At 40.0% G+C, this 19,858-nt stretch overlaps 1 protein-coding gene across 6 annotated transcripts in view; it reads left to right on the top strand.

The window, feature by feature from the left end:
• The window catches only part of PCMTD1 (protein-L-isoaspartate (D-aspartate) O-methyltransferase domain containing 1), a 118,900-nt gene that overhangs the window by 44,390 nt on the left and 54,652 nt on the right, over positions 1-19,858 (top strand). The window contains exon 2 of one of the 6 annotated variants that reach the window (XM_023538873.2): positions 12,487-12,670. The exons of the other annotated variants lie outside the window; for them this stretch is intronic. The gene's annotated coding sequence lies outside the window, so the exon portion shown is untranslated. The remainder of the gene's footprint in view (positions 1-12,486; positions 12,671-19,858) is intronic. 6 annotated transcript variants of the gene reach the window in all.

The raw sequence follows: 19,858 nt of genomic DNA, 5'->3' as shown, positions 1-19,858 counted from the left end.
AGTATTTTTGCAAAGACTGCCTTCTTGGGTGTGTGTTGACACTGGAGTTTCTGTTCCTTAGTTCGTGGTCATCTTGTATTTTGACAGATATTTCCTTGAATGTCAGAGGTAAAATCACAGAAAAGCAAAGAAACAAATAAAAAATCGCCCTCCAGTCTTTGCATATTGGCCCTGTGTTGGAGCACTCTATAGCGCTTAGCCAGGCTTGGTCTGAGCCTAGGAATCAGCCGCAGGTGAATCAGCCTAGGTGAAAATGTAGGGTCTTCTCAGATATTTTATGAATCACCATCTTGCACTGGGCATGCATGTCACTTTCTAAGTTCCCCTGTATACATGGGTGCTTTCAAATGCCTAAAATCCCAAAGGAACTCTCTCCCTGTCTTCTCTTTCTATTCCTTAGACATCTATTGTATGCCTTGGTTGCATTCTTTAGCCCTGTGCTGTTACAGTTTTGGGGCTTTGCCTGTTATTTTCTTGCCCTGCAGGATCTCTGAAATAGGTCAGACAGAGATGAGTGCCTCGTATCAGCCCTTCAGGTAGCTCCTAGACCAGTTAAAACAGACACACACCCAGTAATTTTCAAATAAAGTCTTCTCTGCTTCCTCCAGAGTTAGAGACCAGGTATAGTAGTTTCTGCCCCTGGGAGTGCAGGGTGCTGCAGCTTTAAGGTGGCCACATTGAGCCAGGGAGGGGATGGCATACAGGCCAGTAAAAAACCAAAGCTTTTTCTACTGTTGTGAAGTTGCCTTTTTCTTGATTCACTGTCCACTGAGTTGCTATAAATCTTTGACTGGCTTCCAGAGTTTTGACAAAGTTGGTTCTACCAGTTTCTGCTTGTGTTTTTGGTATTTTTGTGGGAGTGGGTGACAGGAGCATGGAGCTGCTTACACCACCGTCTTGCTCTGGACATGACCATTCTTTAGAGCATTATTTGTAAGAGAAAATGAACTAAGTTATATCAAGGAATAATAAGAGCTTCTCTCTCTCCAGTGATCTTCCTTGTGATCTCTTGTTTTCTCTCCTGTATCCTGAATGTAAAATGGTGGATGTGGGGGTGGATTTTGGCTGCAAGTGTACATATTTATCATGGATTGTGTTTGATTCTCTTCAGATCAGCCTTCCTCTGGAGAGTAGGGGGCAAATAAGGCTTGGGTAGTATGAGTGGTAAATGGCTCCCGAAGATATCCATGTTCTAATCCCTGGAACCTGTGACTGTGTTACCTTAAATGGCAAACGGGGATTACAGTTGCATGTGGAATATAAGGTTATTAGCTGGCTTTAAAATGGGAGGATTATCCTGGATTATTTGGTGGAACCAGTGTAATAAGGATCCTTAAAAGTGGAAGAGGGAGGCAGAAGACAGAACCAGAGAGATGGCAATGTGAGAAAGACTTGGCCAAACATTTCTGACTTTGAAGATGGAGGAAGGAGCCACAAACCAAAGAAAGCAGAAAGCATACCACTACAAAAAAAAAAACCCAGTGCCATTGAGTAGAATCTGGAAAAGGCAATGAAATGAATTCTTCCCGAGAGCCTCCAGAAAAGAGTGCAGTCCTGTGGATACCTTGATCTTTTTTTTTTTTTTTTTTCCAGAGAAACTGGAAAAAAAAAAAAAAGTCTGAAGGTTGAAAATAATTGTGAACTTTTACTGTGGTAAGAGTGAATAGCTTCTTAGAGAAATAAAATAGTCAAGCAGAAAAACACTTCAGATAATTTTAGCCCTTGGACTTTTATTATTATATATTCTGCAATAGTTTATTTTTTGTCTTTTTTGTTTTCAATTTTTGACAGTCTGGCACAAGTCATGTTTCACTTATAATAGTTACTGTCAGTAACTGAAACATTGAAAGTAAATAAAATAAATTCCTAAAGAAGCATTATGGTCAATTAGTTTTAAGAAATCTGAACAAAGGAACACATTATGTGTTTTTGGCCTTATGTTTTTATGCTTAAATAGATTTTTTTTTAAATATGTTTTGAGTATGTTTTAATGCTTAAATAGATTTCTCTTGTCTCAGAATATTATACAATGACTTACCTGACTCTTTCCCTTTCTAACTTGTGTGATCTTGGACAAGGTAGTTGTTGGGGCTCAAATTCCTTATTGATGATGTGAAATGATCATTTCCGGGATTCTTGCTCATTAGAAAGCTATTTAAATTGAATTTAGCTTCTTCAGTATCGTCTTCAATGTTTGTTATAGTTCCTGAGGTATAAATAGCAGATCAGTTCTTGTTTATTGAACGAGAAAATCATCAAATGAAATCTTTTTGTGCGGAGCACTTAAAAATTGAAACATGCAAATGTAAGGTAATTATTTATTGTTTTGAGTAACTTTTTGTTGAGAGCAAATTTAGTGCTTTTAAATATACTATTATAAAAGTGGAAACCCTGGTGGTGTGGTGGTTAAGAGCTATAGCTGCTAACCAAAAGATTGGCAATTTGAATCCACCAGGAGCTCCTTGGAAACCCTATGGGGCAGTTTTTTTTTTTTTTCTAAATATTTATTGTGGTTTAAGTGAAAGTTTACAAATCAAGTCAAACTCTCACACAGAACTACTTGTATTTTGCATACTTGTTTAATTAGTGTGAAATAATTCATTATGTTGCTAAAGGTCTTTAGTTCTGTTAATTCATTTCAACCAAATTAAAAGTAATTTTTCAGCATTTTTTTCTGAGAAAATACTTACTGTTTAAGAGACTACTGTTTGTTTTACGGTTTGCCAAAGACTGTCTCAGAACTAAAACCATCCTTCTAAATTCTCTCATTAGAGGTTATATGTGGTATACAACTTGTTGAACAAATGATGTGGAAGTTGTTAAATGCAGCGTCTTAGTCATCTAGTGCTGTTATAACAGAAATACCACAACTGGATGGCTTTAACAAAGAGAAATTATTCTCTCACAGTCCAGTAGACTAGAAGTCTGAACTCAGGGCGCCAGCTCCAAGGGAACGCTTTTTCTCTCTGTTAGTTCTGAAGGAGGGTCCTTATCATCAGTCTTCCCGTGGTCTTGGAGCATCTGAGCACAGGAACGTCAGGTCCAAAGGACACGCTCTGCTCCTGGTGCGGCTTTCTTGGTGGTATGAAGTTCCTTTGTCTCTCTGCTTGCTTTTCTCTTTTATGTCTCAAAGAGATTGGCAGTTAGTATAACTGCCACTAATCCATTTTATTTCATCATAGTGATAGGATTTACAACATATAGGAAAAACATACAAAATGGTGGACAGTCACATAAAATGGTGGACAATCATACAATACTGAGAATCATGGCCCAGCTAAGTTGACAGGTATTTTTGGCGACACAGTTCAACCCATGACATTCTACCCTTTGGCCCCCCAAAATTCATGTCCTTGCCACATATAAAACGTATTTATCCCGTCAGATTATAGCAAAAGTCTTAAATCAACTCCAAGTCCAAAATCCAAAAATTCTTCCTCATCTGTGTAATCTAACGAATTATCTATTTCTAAAGTACAGTGACAACAGGCACAAGCTAGACATTTCCATTAGAAATGGGAGAAATTTGAGGGAAAGAAGGCATAACAGGCACCAAACAAGTCAGCAGAACACATTACATTAGCCCTCAAGGCTTTGAAAATAATCCTCTGTTCTCTGAGACTATTTGCACAGTAGCCCTCCCCTTCAGACTCTAGGTATTGGCCGCACTCTGTAGATTCTGAGTGGAGGCCCCTCGGTCCTGGGCTTCAGCTCCGCCTTCCAGGCCCACTGGGACGGCAGCTCTGCTCCTTTGGCTTTAGGCTATCATTCTCCTAGTCCATCTGAGTGGCAACTCCCCTTGGAAACATCAGAGGCCGTGGCTCCACCCTTTGAAACCCCACAGGTCCAGGCCATACCTTTGAGACTGAGGTAGCTCGGCTTCATGTGTTCCTTGTCTCATCAGCTTCTGCTTCCTGGTTCCTTGGGCTCTCGGTTCCTTGGATCTCACGCCTGCATCTGCCCTGCTGAGGCACATGTTCCGAGGCTCTGTAGCTCCACCAATAAGTGCCTGGGGGCACCCTGCTCCGTCAGGAAACCTGCTGCACGCAAGCACTCAGCTCTCTGTCTCTGTGGGTCAGCTGCAGTGCTGTCTGGCACTGGTCCCCTGGTTCTGCTGCTGTCGATTCTCTGCTGCTGCTGGATCTCTATCCATCTACAGTTTCAAAACTGCTTCCACATTTTAGGTATCTGTTAGAGCAGCACCCCACCCTTGGTACCAAATACTGTCTCAGTCATCTAGTGCTGCTATAACAGAAATACCACAACCGGATGGCTTTAATAAAGAGAAGTTTATTCTCTCACAGTGCAGTAGACTAGAAGTCCAAAATCAAGGTCCAGCTCCAAGGGAAGACTTTCTTTCTCTGTTGGCTCTGGAGGAAGGTCCCTGTCATCAGTCTTCCCTTGGTCTGGGAGCATCTCAGCACAGGAACCCCAGGTCCGAAGGATGTGCTCTGTTCGCAGTGCTGCTCTCTTGGTGGTATGAGGTTCCCCTGTCTCTGCTCACTTCTGTCTTTTATATCTCAAAGAAATTGGCTTAAGACACTATCCAATGTTATATATTTCATCAATATAACTGCCATTAATCCATTTCATTTCATCAAAGTGATAGGATTTACAACAGATAAGAAAGTCACAAAATGGCGGATAGTCACATAGTACTGAGAATCATGGCCCAGCTAAGTTGACAGACATTTTTGGGGGACACGCTTCAATCCATGACATGCAGTATGCGAGGAGGTGCTGAGCTGTAGTTTAAAAGGCTTTCACAAACATTTTGGTTGTTCAGTTTGGACATGTTCTCTAAATGAGTTTTATTTATTCAGGGAACCATTATTGACAAATTAATCATTAAATTTAAGGTGACCCGCTTATCACTTACTTTGGAGCCTGTAGTATTACGTCTTATGATGACTGTTTTAGAAATCTCTTAAAATTTCTCTAGTTCCTTAACAAAAATGAGGTTATAATTATTTTCCCCAAGAAGGGAAAGAAACTGTAGTATTAATGAGTTATTTTCTTTTTTAATGTGACTTTCTAAAGGGTCTCAGAACCACTTTTCTATGTCGTGTTTTCTTATTTATAAGGTAAATGTTACTAGTACCTGACATAAGATCTGTGAGTAAGACAGGACTCTCCTGGTATTATATGGGAGGTCGTTTTCCTCATTTGTGCAGTGCAGGTTATGCTTCCTGTCCTGCTTCTTATTCCAAGGAAAATTGAGAAATTATGAGTTGATGTTGAAGCACTTTGCAAAATTAAGAATGATAGATAAGTGGATACTTTGTTCTACGCAGCTTTTACCAGTGTCCATCTGCAGATAAAATGATCATCTTGAACTTTTGAAAGATAGCATTTTATGAGACAGATAAACCTTGTAGTTAACCTGTTTATAAATTCTCCACCTTTGTGTGGTAAATAAGGTTATACCTTTTGAAAGTTCTTAAAGGAGCCATCAAGATCAGTTGTGTCCTTGTTTTGCATGTGAAAAAAAGTAAAGCCAGAAACATAATGACTTGCTGGAAGTCATAGTGTGTCAAGGCCAGCCTTTGTATTCCCTGTACATGATATTTGGATAGAGGAACTTTGATGTAAGCTCACTCTTGGTTTATTTTATGACATACTGGAGGAAGGGAACACATACAGTTCACCTGAAGTGATTATTAGTAGGCCCCAAATCGTATATTCTTACATTTCTATTTGAATATTTGTGAATTTATACCTCTTCAAATAAAATAAGCCTTACTTTTAAAGCCTAAGCCAGAGGAGCTGAAAATACGTATGCTTTCATCCTACGCTTTCTCATAGGTTCAACAAATTGAAACTAAAAAGCTAGCTGTCGTTTCAATTTTTTGGTTCAGAATTTTCCTGAATTAGAGCAGGTAAACAACTATTTTGTTCGAAGCCCTTTTCCCTCAGTGCTACAGCTCCTTATAAGGATATTCTTAAAAAATAAAGAGCACTAAGAATAGTTAGTATAGCACTCTTTTTATTTCTTAAAAAATTGGACTGAAATCTGAGATTGTTGATGTAGAATTGATAATTTTTCAGCTCAAAGACCTTTGCATACTGAGGGTGAGGTAGTATACACATTATTGTGCTTAGGAACACAGTGCTTACACTGTACAGCAGTTACGGTTTGAAGAGGCCATTTATCCAGGTCTCTGAGTAAAAGGGAGAAGGGGAAAGACTTTCTTGAGGTACTTGAAATCCTGTAACTTTGAAAAAAAAAATTCAGGTTTAACTATCTCATATCACGCCCTTTAAAGTTTTGTATTGCTTTGTCACCTAATATCCTATGCCTTAAATTCCAGTAGTGCTGCTACCTGCTGTTTTCCCATCTTTGTGTTCACTTTGTTCATCACTGGCTCAGGCAGGGAGAACAGGAAAATTTAAAGAATGAGGAGGAAGGTAGAAGAAAAGGCATAGAAAGTAACATTGGAATGAAGGAGTTGAGAGTGTAGATGAAAAGGCTGCTTCTGTGAATACATTGTTGCTGTCTAGTCAGTTCTCACAGTGGTCCTCTAGGACGGAGCAGAAGGGCTCCACAGGGTTTCCAAGGCTTTCTTTACTGTAGCAGACCGCCACATCTTTCTCCTGTAGAGCGGCTGGTGGGTTCAAACCACTGACCTTTTGGTTAGCAGCCGAGTGCTTAACGACTGCGCTACGAGGGCTCCTTTCTGTGAATTCAGGCATGTTAAAAACATGCCACATATGAAAATGTATAATACAGATGTTTCCAAGAAAACTTTTGTTGCTATAAATTTATTTGTAGCATTGAATTGGAGGAGTGGGGTAGAGACAATCTCGAATTATTTTGAAACAGTGGCTTATTAATTGTGTGATCAAATGAAGTTTCCAGAGTTCCAAGGGCATATAGAGGAAAAAATACACCTTCACTTTGCTGTAGCCATTAGATACATTAAAATTTGAAAGGACTTCTCAAAGTGGAAAGATAGAACTTACTGTCACAGTGTTTTATGTTTAGTCAGCAGTTTTTTTTTTTATTAAATGCTTACTAAAACTTTATGAGGGTTGTATAAATCTTTTTGCCATTTTAACCATTTTTAAATATACAATGCAGTGATAACTAATTACATTAACCATGTCGTGCAGCCATTACGATTATTTCCATCACCCCAAATGGAAACTAAGTACCACTTCACCAATAGCTCCTCATCTTTCCCTCCCCCCAACTGCTGGTAACCACTAATAAACTTTTACCTCCTCTAAATATTTCATGTAAGTGGGATCATACAATGTTTGTCCTTTTGTGTCTGACATATCTCACTCAATATGTTTTTAGTTTTCATCCCTGTCTTCGAATGTATCAGGATTTCATTCCACCTTAATGGCTGAATAATATTCTTTTGTACATATATACCACATTTTCTTTATCCATTCATTTGTTGATGAATACTTAGGTGGTTTCTACCTTTTGACTACTGTGAATTGTGCCACAGTGAACAGTAGTGTGCAAATATGTGTTTGAGTACCTGCTTTCAGTTCTTTTGGGTATATACCTAGGAGTCGAATTGCAGGGACACATAGTAATTCTGTGTTTAGGTTTTTAGGAGCCACCAGACTGTTTTCCACAGCAGCTGCATCATTTTATGTTCCTGCCAGCAGTGTATGAGGATTCCAGTTTCTCTACATCCTAGCCAATACTTGTTATTTTCCATTTTTCTGATAGTTGCTATCATAGTGAGTATGAAATGGTATCTCATTGTGGTTTTGATTATAGGGTCTGTATGAGTTGGAATCGACTCAATGGCAGCGGGTAATGACTATTGAGAGGAGCGCTGGGGGCTCAGTGGCTAAAGTGCTTGGCTGATAGCCAAAAGGTCAGCAGTTCGAGCCCACCAGCTGGTCCACGGGAGAAAGGTGTGGTAGTCTGTTTCCATAAAGATTTGTAGCCTTGGAAACCTGTGATGGTTAGGATTGTGTGTCAGCTTGGTTGGGCTGTGATTCTCAAGTATTTTGGCAGTCATACAATGGTGTGATTGTTTCCCTGTTGAGATTTGTTGCATGATCACCCCTGTGATGGGATCTGCTGTGAGTTAGTACTGAGTGGGGGGCAGGGCTTGTGGTGGCTCACCACCTCACTCTGCTCTCATCTCTTCCCCCTCTGCTGCCTAGCTTTTCCTTCTTTCCTTGCTGGGGCTTTTGCTTCTTCTGGATCCTGCTTCTGGCTCCTGTGCATCTGACCTCTGGTTCTTGGGACGAGCTAGCAGTTTACGTGTGGTCTTGCCTGCTGATCTTGGGATTCTTCAATCTTCACAGTCTGTGAGCAACAGCCCTCCTGTCCGGACTGCTAATTTTGGTTTCACTGGCCCCTGTGGCTACGTGAATCAGGAGAAGCCCCTTTCCTGACCCACGGATTTGGGCCTCTGCAACTGCGTGAGCCATTTCCTTGATATAAATCTCTCTCTCTGTATTTTTTTTTCCTCTCTATATGTTTATACACTTTACTAGTTTTGCTTCTCTAGACAACCCCGCCTAAGACAACACCCTAAGGGGCAGTTCTACTCTGTCCTGTAGGGTTGTTATGAGTCGGAATCAATTTGGGAATGAGTTTGGTTTTTGGGTTTGGAATGACTGATGACATAGAGCATCTTTTCAGGTACTTATAAGCCATTTGTGAATCTTCTTAACAGGGATTATCTTTGTGTTTAGTGACATTACAATCTTGATGGAAAAGATGTATGGAAAGAGAAAAGTATACTAGTTAATTTTTGCTAAGTTATATAACAAGTACTCTGCTAGAGCAAAAAAAAGATTAGTAAGAGCAGAAGTTAGCTAGTGAGATGGAGCTTTAAAACATACCTGAGAGAGATTTGGTATCTTATTGGTGCCTGAGCTCCCCAGCAGAAGACACTGTCCTTTTTTTCACATTAACTTTTCTTTTTTAATCAACTTATATCTTTTTATATATGAGTGCATGTGTACTTCTCTTTTCTTCTATATATACTGTTACTTGCTCTTCCTTTTCTAACTTCAGGACTTTACATTTTCACTCTTTAGTTTTCTTTTAAGGTGGTCACTAGGTAGTAAATTCCCTTTTCAGTCTTTTGTGCTTAAAAATGAAAGTTTTGAGTGTGCCCTACTGTCATAGAACTGAAGAAAAGCTGGCATTTATTGGGCATCTGTATGTTAGGAGCTTATATGCAGCATATTGTTTAATCTTCACGTATTTATGGTTGTTATTATTCCCATTTTATACATAAGGGAATTGAAGATTACAGGTTAAATAATTCACCTGAGGCAGCGCAGCTAGTAAATGAGGACATCAGGATGCTTTTTTCTCCATTACTCCATTTTTCCTTAGGAGCCTTCATTTCCTATGGAGCTGAATACTAAAAGGGAGTGAAAAAAGAGGAAATTGGAAGTTGAAAGAGGGAAAAAGATCTGAATTGAATATCCTTTCAAGAGTTAATGAAAGCTTACTTCTGAATTACAAGTCAGGAACCTCTGTGCAAATTGTTCTGTGTCAGGAGGGTTTCATAGCTTGAATGTGGATCAGCTACTCAAGAGCCATGAACTCTTTTCTGTTGTCTCTGAATGTTGATCTCTGCCTCAGTAAAATGAGATTAGTACTTTTTTCATAGGTGTATGGTGAGTCATAGAACCCAGTGCCTGTTGTATGGTAGGTACTTAGGAAATTGTACTTATTTGGCATCGTTTGGTTAAAAGTAAGTAAATAAATAGTTCTTATTTTTATTTGATGGAAGGCATATATAGAGTCTTTGTACCAAAAAGTATCAGTTGACATGCAACCATTTCAGGACGTAGCATATGATCAAGAACCGATGGCACTGAAGGAAGTAGTCCAAGCTGCACTGAAGGCATTGACAGAATACCAATTGAGATGTTTCAACAAATGGTTGCAATACAGGAAGCACTCCCTTATCTATGCCAAGAAATTTGGAAGACAACTACTTAGCCAACCAACTGGAGGAGATCCACATTTGTGCCCATTCCAAAGAAAGGGGATCCAACAGAACACAGAAATTATCAAACGATATCGTTAATATCAATGCAAGTAAAATTACATTACATTCAAGAATAGTCACAGCAGTCCATTGACAGGGAACTGCTAGAAATGCAAGCTGGATTTAGAAGAGGACATGGAACAGAGGATGTCATTTCTGATGTCATATGAATCTTGGCTGAAAGCAGAGAGTACCAGAAACATGTTTACCTGGGTTTTATTGACTATGCAAAGGCATTCGACTGCGGATCATAACAATTATGGATAACATTGTGAAGAATGGGAATTCCAGAACACTTAATTGTGCTTGTGAGGAACCTGTACATAGACCAAGTGGCAGTTGTTAGAATACAACAAGGGGATACTGTGTGGTTTAAAGTCAGGAAAGGTGTGCATCAGGGTTGTGTCCTTTCACCATACTTATTCAATCTGTATGCTGAGAAAATAATCCGAGAAGCTGGACTATATGAAGAAGAACATGGCATCAGGATTGGAGGAAGACTCTAATAATCTGTGTTATACAGATGACACAACCTTGCTTGGTGAACGTGAAGAGGACTTGAAGCACTTCTGATGAGGATCAAAGACTACACAGTCTTCAGTATGGATTACATGTCAACATAAAGAAAACAAAAATCTTGACAACTGGACCAGTAAGCAACATCTTGATAAATGGAGGAAAGATTGAAGTTGTCAAGGATTTCATTTTACTTGGATCCACAATCAATACCCATGGAAGCAGCAGTCAAGAAACCAAAGGACTTACTGCTTTGGGCAAATCTGCTGCAAAAGACCTCTTTCAAGTGTTAAAAAGTGAAGATGTCACCTTGAGGATTAACCCAAGCCATATTCATATGCATGCGAAAACTAGGCAATGAATAAGGAAGATGGAAGAATTGACCCCTAGAAATTATGGTGTTGGCAAAGCATATTGAATATACCATGGGCTGCCAGAGAACAAACAAATCTGTCTTGGAAGAAGCAAAGCCAGAATGCTCCTTGATAATGAGGATGGTGAGACTTCATCTCATGTACTTTGGACATATTATCAGGAGGGACCAGTCCCTGGGAGAGGACATCATGCTTGGTAAAATAGAGGGTCCACAAAAAGAAGAGGACCCTCAATGAGATGGAATGACACAATGGCTGCAACAAAGAGTGCAAACATAGCAACGACTGTGATGACGGCTGAAGACCAGGCAGTGTATATAGGGTTGCTATGAGTCAGATTGGACTCCAGGGCACCTAACAACAACATTATTCTTGGAAACTTTTCAAAAGTGAGTAGTGAACCTTTTAATAATTCATTTAAAGTTAACTATCTTGTTAACTGTGCAAGATGAGAATACCTAAAAAATTTGAGGCTTACCACTCACTGATGTGGTTAGTTTTACATGAGAATATTTTTAATTACTGAAATCTCCCTACTGTATGGTTTATTCATCCATGCCTCAAGTATATGTTAAGCACCTTCTATGTGCCAGCCACTGTTCTTGCTTTTGGGTATGCAACAGTGAACAAAATTGACAAAAATCTCTCCTTTCATGGAGCTACATCCAGTGAGGGGAGCTTAGCCTTGCCTTGCCTTGCCTTTGCCATGTCCCGTCCTGTCCTTTCCTTTCCTGCCCTGCCCTGCTTTTGTAGTTCTGTATTTATATTTCATGCTGTGTATTTATCGGTCCCATCATTGAGAAAAATATTTTCCTTGTGTAGTTGTGCTATGCTCAGAACAACCTTGGTCCATGACTCCCATCAAAAGACCTTTGAAAGCATGAGAAATGTTCCTTTCCTCATGCCCTCAGTGAAGTAGTGTGCTGCCATTAGGATGACTAGCCCCATTTACCTCCCTCCCGTTAAAAGCATAGTGATCTTTGTCCTCAGCGCTACAGAGAAAGGAGCAGCAAGGAATAATTGGCCGCTAGCCACTGGTTGCTAGAAGGGAAAGAAAGTGAGTCAGAATTTGTTTATTCTCCTCCCACTCTGTGACATCTGTCTGTGATCTGTTTGCTCCCCACCTCCTTTGACTAGTCAGTTTTTCACTTTCCATAACACATCCCTAATCTGCCTAAAAATTCCTGTAATACTGAGTTTCTTTCCCAAAACCAAAGATATTTAAGCTCCAAACCTAAATTTTGAAAGAACAGCAAACAACTTTTGGAACACTTCACAGATATTTCAGGTGTGCATATGTGAATGTGCCTTTTGTTTTTTTCTTTACCCCTTGTCCCCACAACTACCCCAGCACACACACACACGCATGCATGCACACACACACACCCTTAGAGACAAGATGCTGCCAAAGAGTGAAATTGGATTGTAGGGATAATATGATGACTGTGTCCCAAACAGACATGATTGCTTAAGCTGTTCGGTCCTTTATTCTGCCACTGTCTCTTTTGCTGCCTTTACCTTTTCAACTTTACCTCAGATTCCTATTGTGCTTTCATTGTTTAATGCAGGACTTGAACACCACTAAAGTTGTTTCTTTTGCATTGCAGAGAAAATGGCGGGAGCGGGCAGTGAAAGTTGTGGTCAGTGTAACAGCGTGCTGGAGCGGGCCAGCCCTGTCTGGTGATGCACGGGGCTTTATGCAAATGCAGGCTCCTCCGATGCTACGGGAGCAGGGAATGAGGGCTCTGGGGAGCCTTAGGCATCATACAGTTTAGCCTCTTCATTGCACAGGTGAGGATGGAAGTTCTGGAGAGTTGCCCAGAGCCGTACAGCTAAGTTATCACTGGGACAAAGGCCAGAGTTTGGTCTCCTGACTTGTATTTGTTTTCCATGATTGAGATGGAATTATCTCAGAATTAACGAACAATACGTTCATGATCTAAAGCTGTGTTCAGTTTTTAAGACTATTTACTTTCATTAAAAATGATGTGAAATATTTTAAGTTAGTGGTTTATTGTTTAATTAGCATATTATTCACTGCAGAATTTGTAGACCTTAAATCGCAAGCTCCCCAAATGTGCATTGATTGTGATCACTTCACAGTCCTGTTGTGCAGCAGCCGGGTCTGGTCGTGCCCTGGTGCACTCATGTGTGGAGTATCAGGCTTCTGGATTTTGGAAGAATGTTTGATGGCTGGAGAAAATGCATAAGATACATTAAAGTGAAAAAGTCCAAACAGTATACACTGTATAACACCAATATTGTGTTTAAAAAAACAAAAACAAAACAAACGTTTAGATGCTTAGAAAAGAAATAATAAGAATGGCTCTAGCATTATGAATAATTTTTATTTATTTTTCCCAAATATTCTACAAATGAACATTACTTTTGTAATCACATGCATGAATATTATAAAAATGTAATATAATTCTCTTTCCACTCAATTTAAGGAACAATGTCTACGGTAAAAAGACATATTTGGAACTCTTCCGTAGTGTAATTTATTGTATATGGTATGATCTCTTTTTTGTTCCTCGATTTTTCTACTCTATCTTGTTTATGTGTATTGTTATTCCTTAGGGAATTATTTTCTGTTTTATTGTGCTTAATTCAGTCTATATACATGTCGCCTTTATTTTTACCTTTACCTTTCAGTTTTGTTCAAATACATGTACACAGTGTAGAAAGTCAAGTGGTACCACAGCCCTTCAAGTCAGAGCATAGCAAGTCCCTGGCCTTACCAGTTTCCATCCCCAGCCCACACTCCAGAGGTAACTTAGCTGTTTTATAAGTTAGTTCCCTTCACGTTGATAAATAAAATGCTTCTACTGCTCTTTCTTAATTCATTAACTTTAGACAGCATTTACTTTGTTATTACAGATGAAGTTGTAGCCTGCGTGCCCCCCTTACCTCTTTTTGATCATCATCCCGATGTGCTTAAATAACTATTTAAATGAAATCAACTTTTTTTTCCCCCCACTGTTAGGACCTTGTAAACATTGTCTCCTGTAGATCAAGTAATGAATTGTAATTCTTCCATAGTTTTGGTGTTTCCTTACTATCCTATTTGAAAATGTCATGTAGTATCCCTCTGATTGCCTAAAAATCATCATTGCCTCCCACTAGCTGCAGGAAAAATTCCAAACTTACTCGGTATGGCATGCAAGCCTCTCTGGCTCCTTTCTCTCTCTAGCCTCACACATACCACTTCCTGTCATCGTATTTCACCTCTGCTGTGCTATTTGCAGTGCCTCGATTGTGCTTATTGCCTCTGGCCTCCTTGTCTTTGCACACCTGTTTCTGCATCCTCGAACCTTTCGCCCCAGCCCTCTGTGCTTAACAAGTTTTCAATTTCTCTGAGAAAATCCTCCAGTCTCTCCATCTCCCCCCTCTTTCAACAGTAGCCTGGGTTAGGTGCCCCATAACACCCTTATATAACTCTACCATGCTTCTAGACATATTATTTTGTAATTGTTTGTTTATGGCAGCCATTTTTCAGATGTGGTCTGGGGCACTGGCGTCCCCCAGGATCCATCCAGGGGTCCGAGAAGTGAAATGTTGGGGTTTTCTACTTCTGAAAACATGCTTTGCAAAACAGCAGGGCTTGTGGGAAAAACAGGGTTGGGGCATATCACTGAAAACCTATGAGACTGTAAGCAGCGCACCAGCAAGAACAACCAGCCTAATAAAATTTCTAAAAACAGTTAAATCTTTCCTGGGGTTTCACCTAGTACCACAGTGAGTCAGTTTACAGCAGTAAATCCAGGGCGCTTGGCTTCCTCGTTCAAGACTTAGGCCCTGGAAGACAAATTACTTTGTATGGATATAATTTTTATCAAAATTTAAAAGCCTTCTTCAGCAGTCTGCTGTTTTAATTCCGGGAAAATGCTTTAGTAGTTCCTTCTGTACATTCACAGTTTCCCAAGTAACTTAAAGCCACTATACCAGCCTCTGGTTGCCTCTAGGAAGGTGCTCTGTATCTTCACCTTTTTGCTTCCAGTCTTCCTAAGTTGCTAAGGGTGTCTCTTTAATATGAGTGTGCTTGTTCCTTCCTGGTCACTTCAAACATGCACACGTGTTGTGAACGACCACAGCTTACTCTAGGTTTACACCATTACCCTGTGCACTAAGTGCGTGAACTAATTGGTGTCAAAGAAGGATGCATTGTAGCAAACTCTGTATCTCCTAAGCCAGGCTTTCTAATCTCCTTTTCCTGGGTTCCCTACAGCTTTCTGTCTAGATCTATTTGTCTCTCCTACTAGACCACAGAGAAAGGAGTCCGTGAGATCCAGTTTCAAAATCTTGCACTACCTTTTGTGAACTGGGTGATGCTTTTCCCATCTTTCTGAGGACGAAATAGGCCTTTCTGTAAACAGATTAAGTCACACAGGATGCACTTTGTAAAATGAAAATGTGAGTTGCCCTCCATGGTTAAAATCTCTGACTGGCTCTCTGTTGCTTGTAGTAAAAAAAAAAAAAGTAGATGCTCTAAAATCAGAGTAGACTCTGGTTTCTTGGGACTAAGGCACCTTCTGAAATTGTATGCAAAATTTTCATTTGTTTATTTTTTGAATAGGGATAAACAACAACAAACCCATTGCCATCAAGTCGATTCTGACTCATAGCAACCTGGTAAGGACAGAGTAGATCTGCGCTATAGAATTTCCAAAGCTATAAATCCTTACGGAAGCAGACTGCCACATCTTTCTCTTGTGGAACAGCTGGTGGGTTTGAACCACTGACCTTTTGGTTAGCAGCTGAGCACTTTAACCACAGCACCACCAGGGCTTCTTTTTAATAGGGCCGAACCCACAAAAACCAAACCCACTGCTGTTGAGTCAGTTCTGACTTACAGGATCTGTAAATCACTCAGATTCTCAAACGGGTCTGGGTTTAAAAAAAAAAATCACTGTCCTGTAAGGTAAGTGTCCTTTATGGTGCCTGAAAGCGCTAAACTGCAGGTAGTTTTTCACAAGCACCCTGTGCGCTCTTGCTTCAGTGCCAGCTGTTTCCTCAGCTTACAACTCCCCCACTCCTTCAACTGTACTACATAGCTCATGCCTTTAGAGTCAGATACTTGATCCCCAGGTTACATCCCCGATTTGAGTTTCTCTTGGCTCCTATAGTAACTGGCTCCAGCATTGTAGCACTTTACTGCTTAGTAGATGTTTTCTCATGCAAATGTGGGCATACTAATGCTTTCCTCATGTTGTTGTTGTTAGGTGCCTTTGAGTCAGTTCCGATGCACAACAGAAGGAAACACTGTCTGGTCCTGCGCCATCCTTACAATCGTTGTTATGCTTGAGCTCATTGTTGCAGCCACTGTGTCAATCCACCTTGTTGAGGGTCTCCCTCTCTTCCGCTGACCCTGTACTCTGCCAGGCATGATGTCTTCCTCCAGCGACCGATCCCTCCTGACAACATGTCCAAAGTATGTAAGACGCAGTCTAGCCATCCTTGCCTCTAAGGAGCATTCTGGCCGCTCTTCTTCCAAGACAGATCTGTTTGTTCTTTTGGCAGTGCATAGTATATTCAATATTCTTCGCCAACATCACAATTCAAACGTGTCAACTCTTCTTCCTTCCTCATAGGCTTATTGTAATTTTTAATGAGATTATACACAGATAACGGTACAGTGCCTATCAGCAAATGATGGTCATTCTTGTTTACACTGAGAGTGTGGGCTTCCATGTGGTAACATCATGTTTGTTAATTTTGCTGTGATATTTTTTGGATAGGATACAGTTCAGAGGAACCTGAGAATGGTCAAGTCCTTCTTAAGCCCTAGAACCTGTACGAGGGAAATACTTCTCCTAACTAGCAACTTGTAGCATTTACAGTAGTTACCTGTGTAGTCAGAATTGCTCTTGTAAAATCCTTAGGCAGGTGCTGCACTGGAGACTGACAGACTGTCTCCCCATGAGTCTAGGATAGCCTTGTTTTCTTTGCTTTTTGGAAAAACTTCACTCTTTTTTGAGTGCCAGATGAGGTTAGAAACCATGCCATTAAAAAAAATAAACGCTAAGATTGTAGTCAATGAGTTGGGATGCTCAAGTTATAAGAGGATTTCAGAATTAAGACCTTTTGAAGAAACAGCAGACTGATATCTCCCATTGCAGTACATGCTAGGATATATATTCATCGAGGAGAAGGATGTTGTAAACCCGTGGTGGTTTTTAAATTATCTTTGTTTGCATTGGCAGGCGGTGGAGACCTTCAAGTTTGTATAAATGAGTTTGAATAAGTTAAATATGAGTGTGGTGTAAGTTCACAGTATTTACTCAGAAAATTCTTAATGACATAGGAGAGGATGAGGGAGACAAAGGTGATGTGACGGGCTCTGGTGAGGGAGCTGCCCCAACAGCATCTGGGCAGCAGTGCCAGAGGTCTGGGAGCACCTGAAGAAGCTCGAGGCCCTGATTGCATGTCTTCTCTAAAGCCAAAACTGGCGGTACAGCCTTGCTAGGGGTGGCTGCCATAACTTCTGCCTTTGGTCATGGGTATTTCATTTCTCACTTTCTTTCCCCTCAATTTATTAATTTACTTGTCAGCTATAGTTGAATAAAGCTTGTTTATTTAGTGTTATATATTGAAATTATTTAACTTAATTTGCAGTTAACATTTCTGTTGAAAGATGCTAAGCTTGATTTGTTGAAGAAGTAATTATTTGTGTGTGTGTGTGTGTGTGTGTGTGTGTGTTAAAAACATGTTCCAGTGCTTAAACTAACATGTGGCTTTGTTTGTTTTTACACTTGGTACTCAGTGTTTGGGTATATTATTCTCCATCTTAACATTTTGAATTTATGTAGTGCAATTTGGAATTGTTAGTGGATTTTTCAATTCAGGAATTTTAAATCAATCAAGTGACTCATGCATATTAAACTAGGATTATCATACTATATAAAAAGCCACATGGAACACCTAAATTCTGGATGCAGACAGCCCTAGGATTGAATCCCAGCGGTGTCACTTCCTAAGACAGCACTGTCCACAGGCCCAGATTAAGGCATGCCAGGGCCCTAAACACTGATAATCTGTGGTGCCTCCTTCTCTGCTTACTTTCACTTCAAACGAGATAGGTGAGTTATGTATATGTACATGTATATATGTATGTCTCTGTGTGTCTTATCTATCCATGATGTAACTTTTTAAGTGTGATTATATAATATTACCAGTTGAAGACAAAAGTGACATATGCCATTTTAGCAGAAGGAGATGAACTGTATTATAAACTTTCTAGTGGATGTGGTGTACTAAGATTTTTACTCTATACCACATTTTTTATAAAAAGAATTTTTCACATTCTATAACAAAGAAAATGAGTCAGTGAACTTAGTTGTTTCAACAATCAATGTAAAATTCTTTTGATGAAAAATTGACTTTCATCAATTTTGCTTTAAACAGCTTTTCTTAGGTGGGTTCGCTAGACAAACAAAACCAGTAAAGCATATAAATACATATAGATAGAAATTTATATCAAGGAAGTAGCTCATGTGGTTGTAGAGGCTGAAATGTTCCAAGTCCATGGGTCAGGCTGGAGGCTTCTGATTCATGTAGCCATAGGGGCTGGGGAACCCAAGATAGGCAGGTCAGACAGCAGGGCTGTGGGTCACAGGCCTTAGAGACTAAAAGATCCCAGTATCGGTAGGCAGATGGCACATAAGCTGCTAGCTCACGTCCCAAGAACCAGAGGTCAGATGAACAGGAGCCAGCCACAGAGTCAAGAGCAAGAAAAAGCCTCTATAAGCCTTGTGAGAAAGTTCACCTATATTGAATGTAGGCTACACCCACAGGAAAACTCCCTTTCAACCAATGGGCTACTCACAGCAGATCCCGTCATGGACTTGATCACATTATATCAGATCTCGTCGTGGAGGTACTTACATGATTAAAAAGTTGCCAGACTACATCATAACTGCCAAACAACTAAGGATCACGACCCAGCCAAGCTGACACACAATTTTTTTTTTTCTTGTTGTTGAGGGTGTTATTTTTAGCTTGTCCTTTTACATTATAGCTATATTCTGGTGATGTCTAAACTCAACACAATCGCTTCTCAGACACACTTTCCCCACTTTAACAAAATGATCTCTGTCACCTCCCCAGGAGGCCTGAGCTACAGCCCCAGAGATAAGAATTTTGGAGGCCACTAGTGATAACATAAATCCCTTAGAAAACCATTTCCAAATGACTGATACATCTCTAATCTAGACACATTGTTTTGCTTTTTTAGATCGTAATTCTGAAAATGATTATTCCCACAGTATTTTCCTTTTCAAGTTAGAATAAACAGTCTGTGTTTCCATCAGGCTAGCTTGCCTTTCTTGGAAAAGAATTGCCCTCCCCATCTTTTATTCACCACCCTTTTCTACCCTGATGGTCCTCGTAATACTGCCAACCTCACAGTGAGAATGAAGAGACCTTTGAAGTGTTTTTCTTTATTCACATCTTCATTTTTTGAGATTTTTGACAAGTTTTATCTCTTCTTTAATAAAAGGAATGTGTCTTTCTCAGAGACAAATATCTAGATTCTCTGGGGTTCTTTTTCCTCCTGTATCAGATAAAGGGGTTGGGCTACATGTTTTCAAAGTTCCTGCTCACTTTTAACTTTGTGACCTAAGAAGTGGCTTTTTTGATTGCTTTTTATTGTACTTTAGATCAAGGTTTACAGAGCAAATTAGTTTCTCCTTAAACAATTAATACATATACTGTGTTGTGAGATGGTTGCCGTCCCTGCAACGTGTCAACACTCTCCCCTTTTTGACCTTGCATTCCCTGTTACCAGCTTTCCTGGCCCCTCCTGCCTTCTTGTCCTTGCCCCTGAGGTGGTGTGCCCCTTTAGTCTTTTTAAGTTTTATGGACCTGTCTAATCTTTGGCTGAAGGGTGCACCTCAGGAATGACTTCAGTACTGAGTTAAAAGCGTGTCCTGGGGCCATATTTTCTGCATTTCTCCAGTCTCTGTCAGACCAGTAACTCTG

The sequence above is a fragment of the Loxodonta africana genome, chromosome 18, assembly GCF_030014295.1.
Source record: "Loxodonta africana isolate mLoxAfr1 chromosome 18, mLoxAfr1.hap2, whole genome shotgun sequence".
Lineage (NCBI taxonomy): Eukaryota > Metazoa > Chordata > Mammalia > Proboscidea > Elephantidae > Loxodonta > Loxodonta africana.
This window is presented reverse-complemented; position numbering and strand designations above follow the sequence as displayed.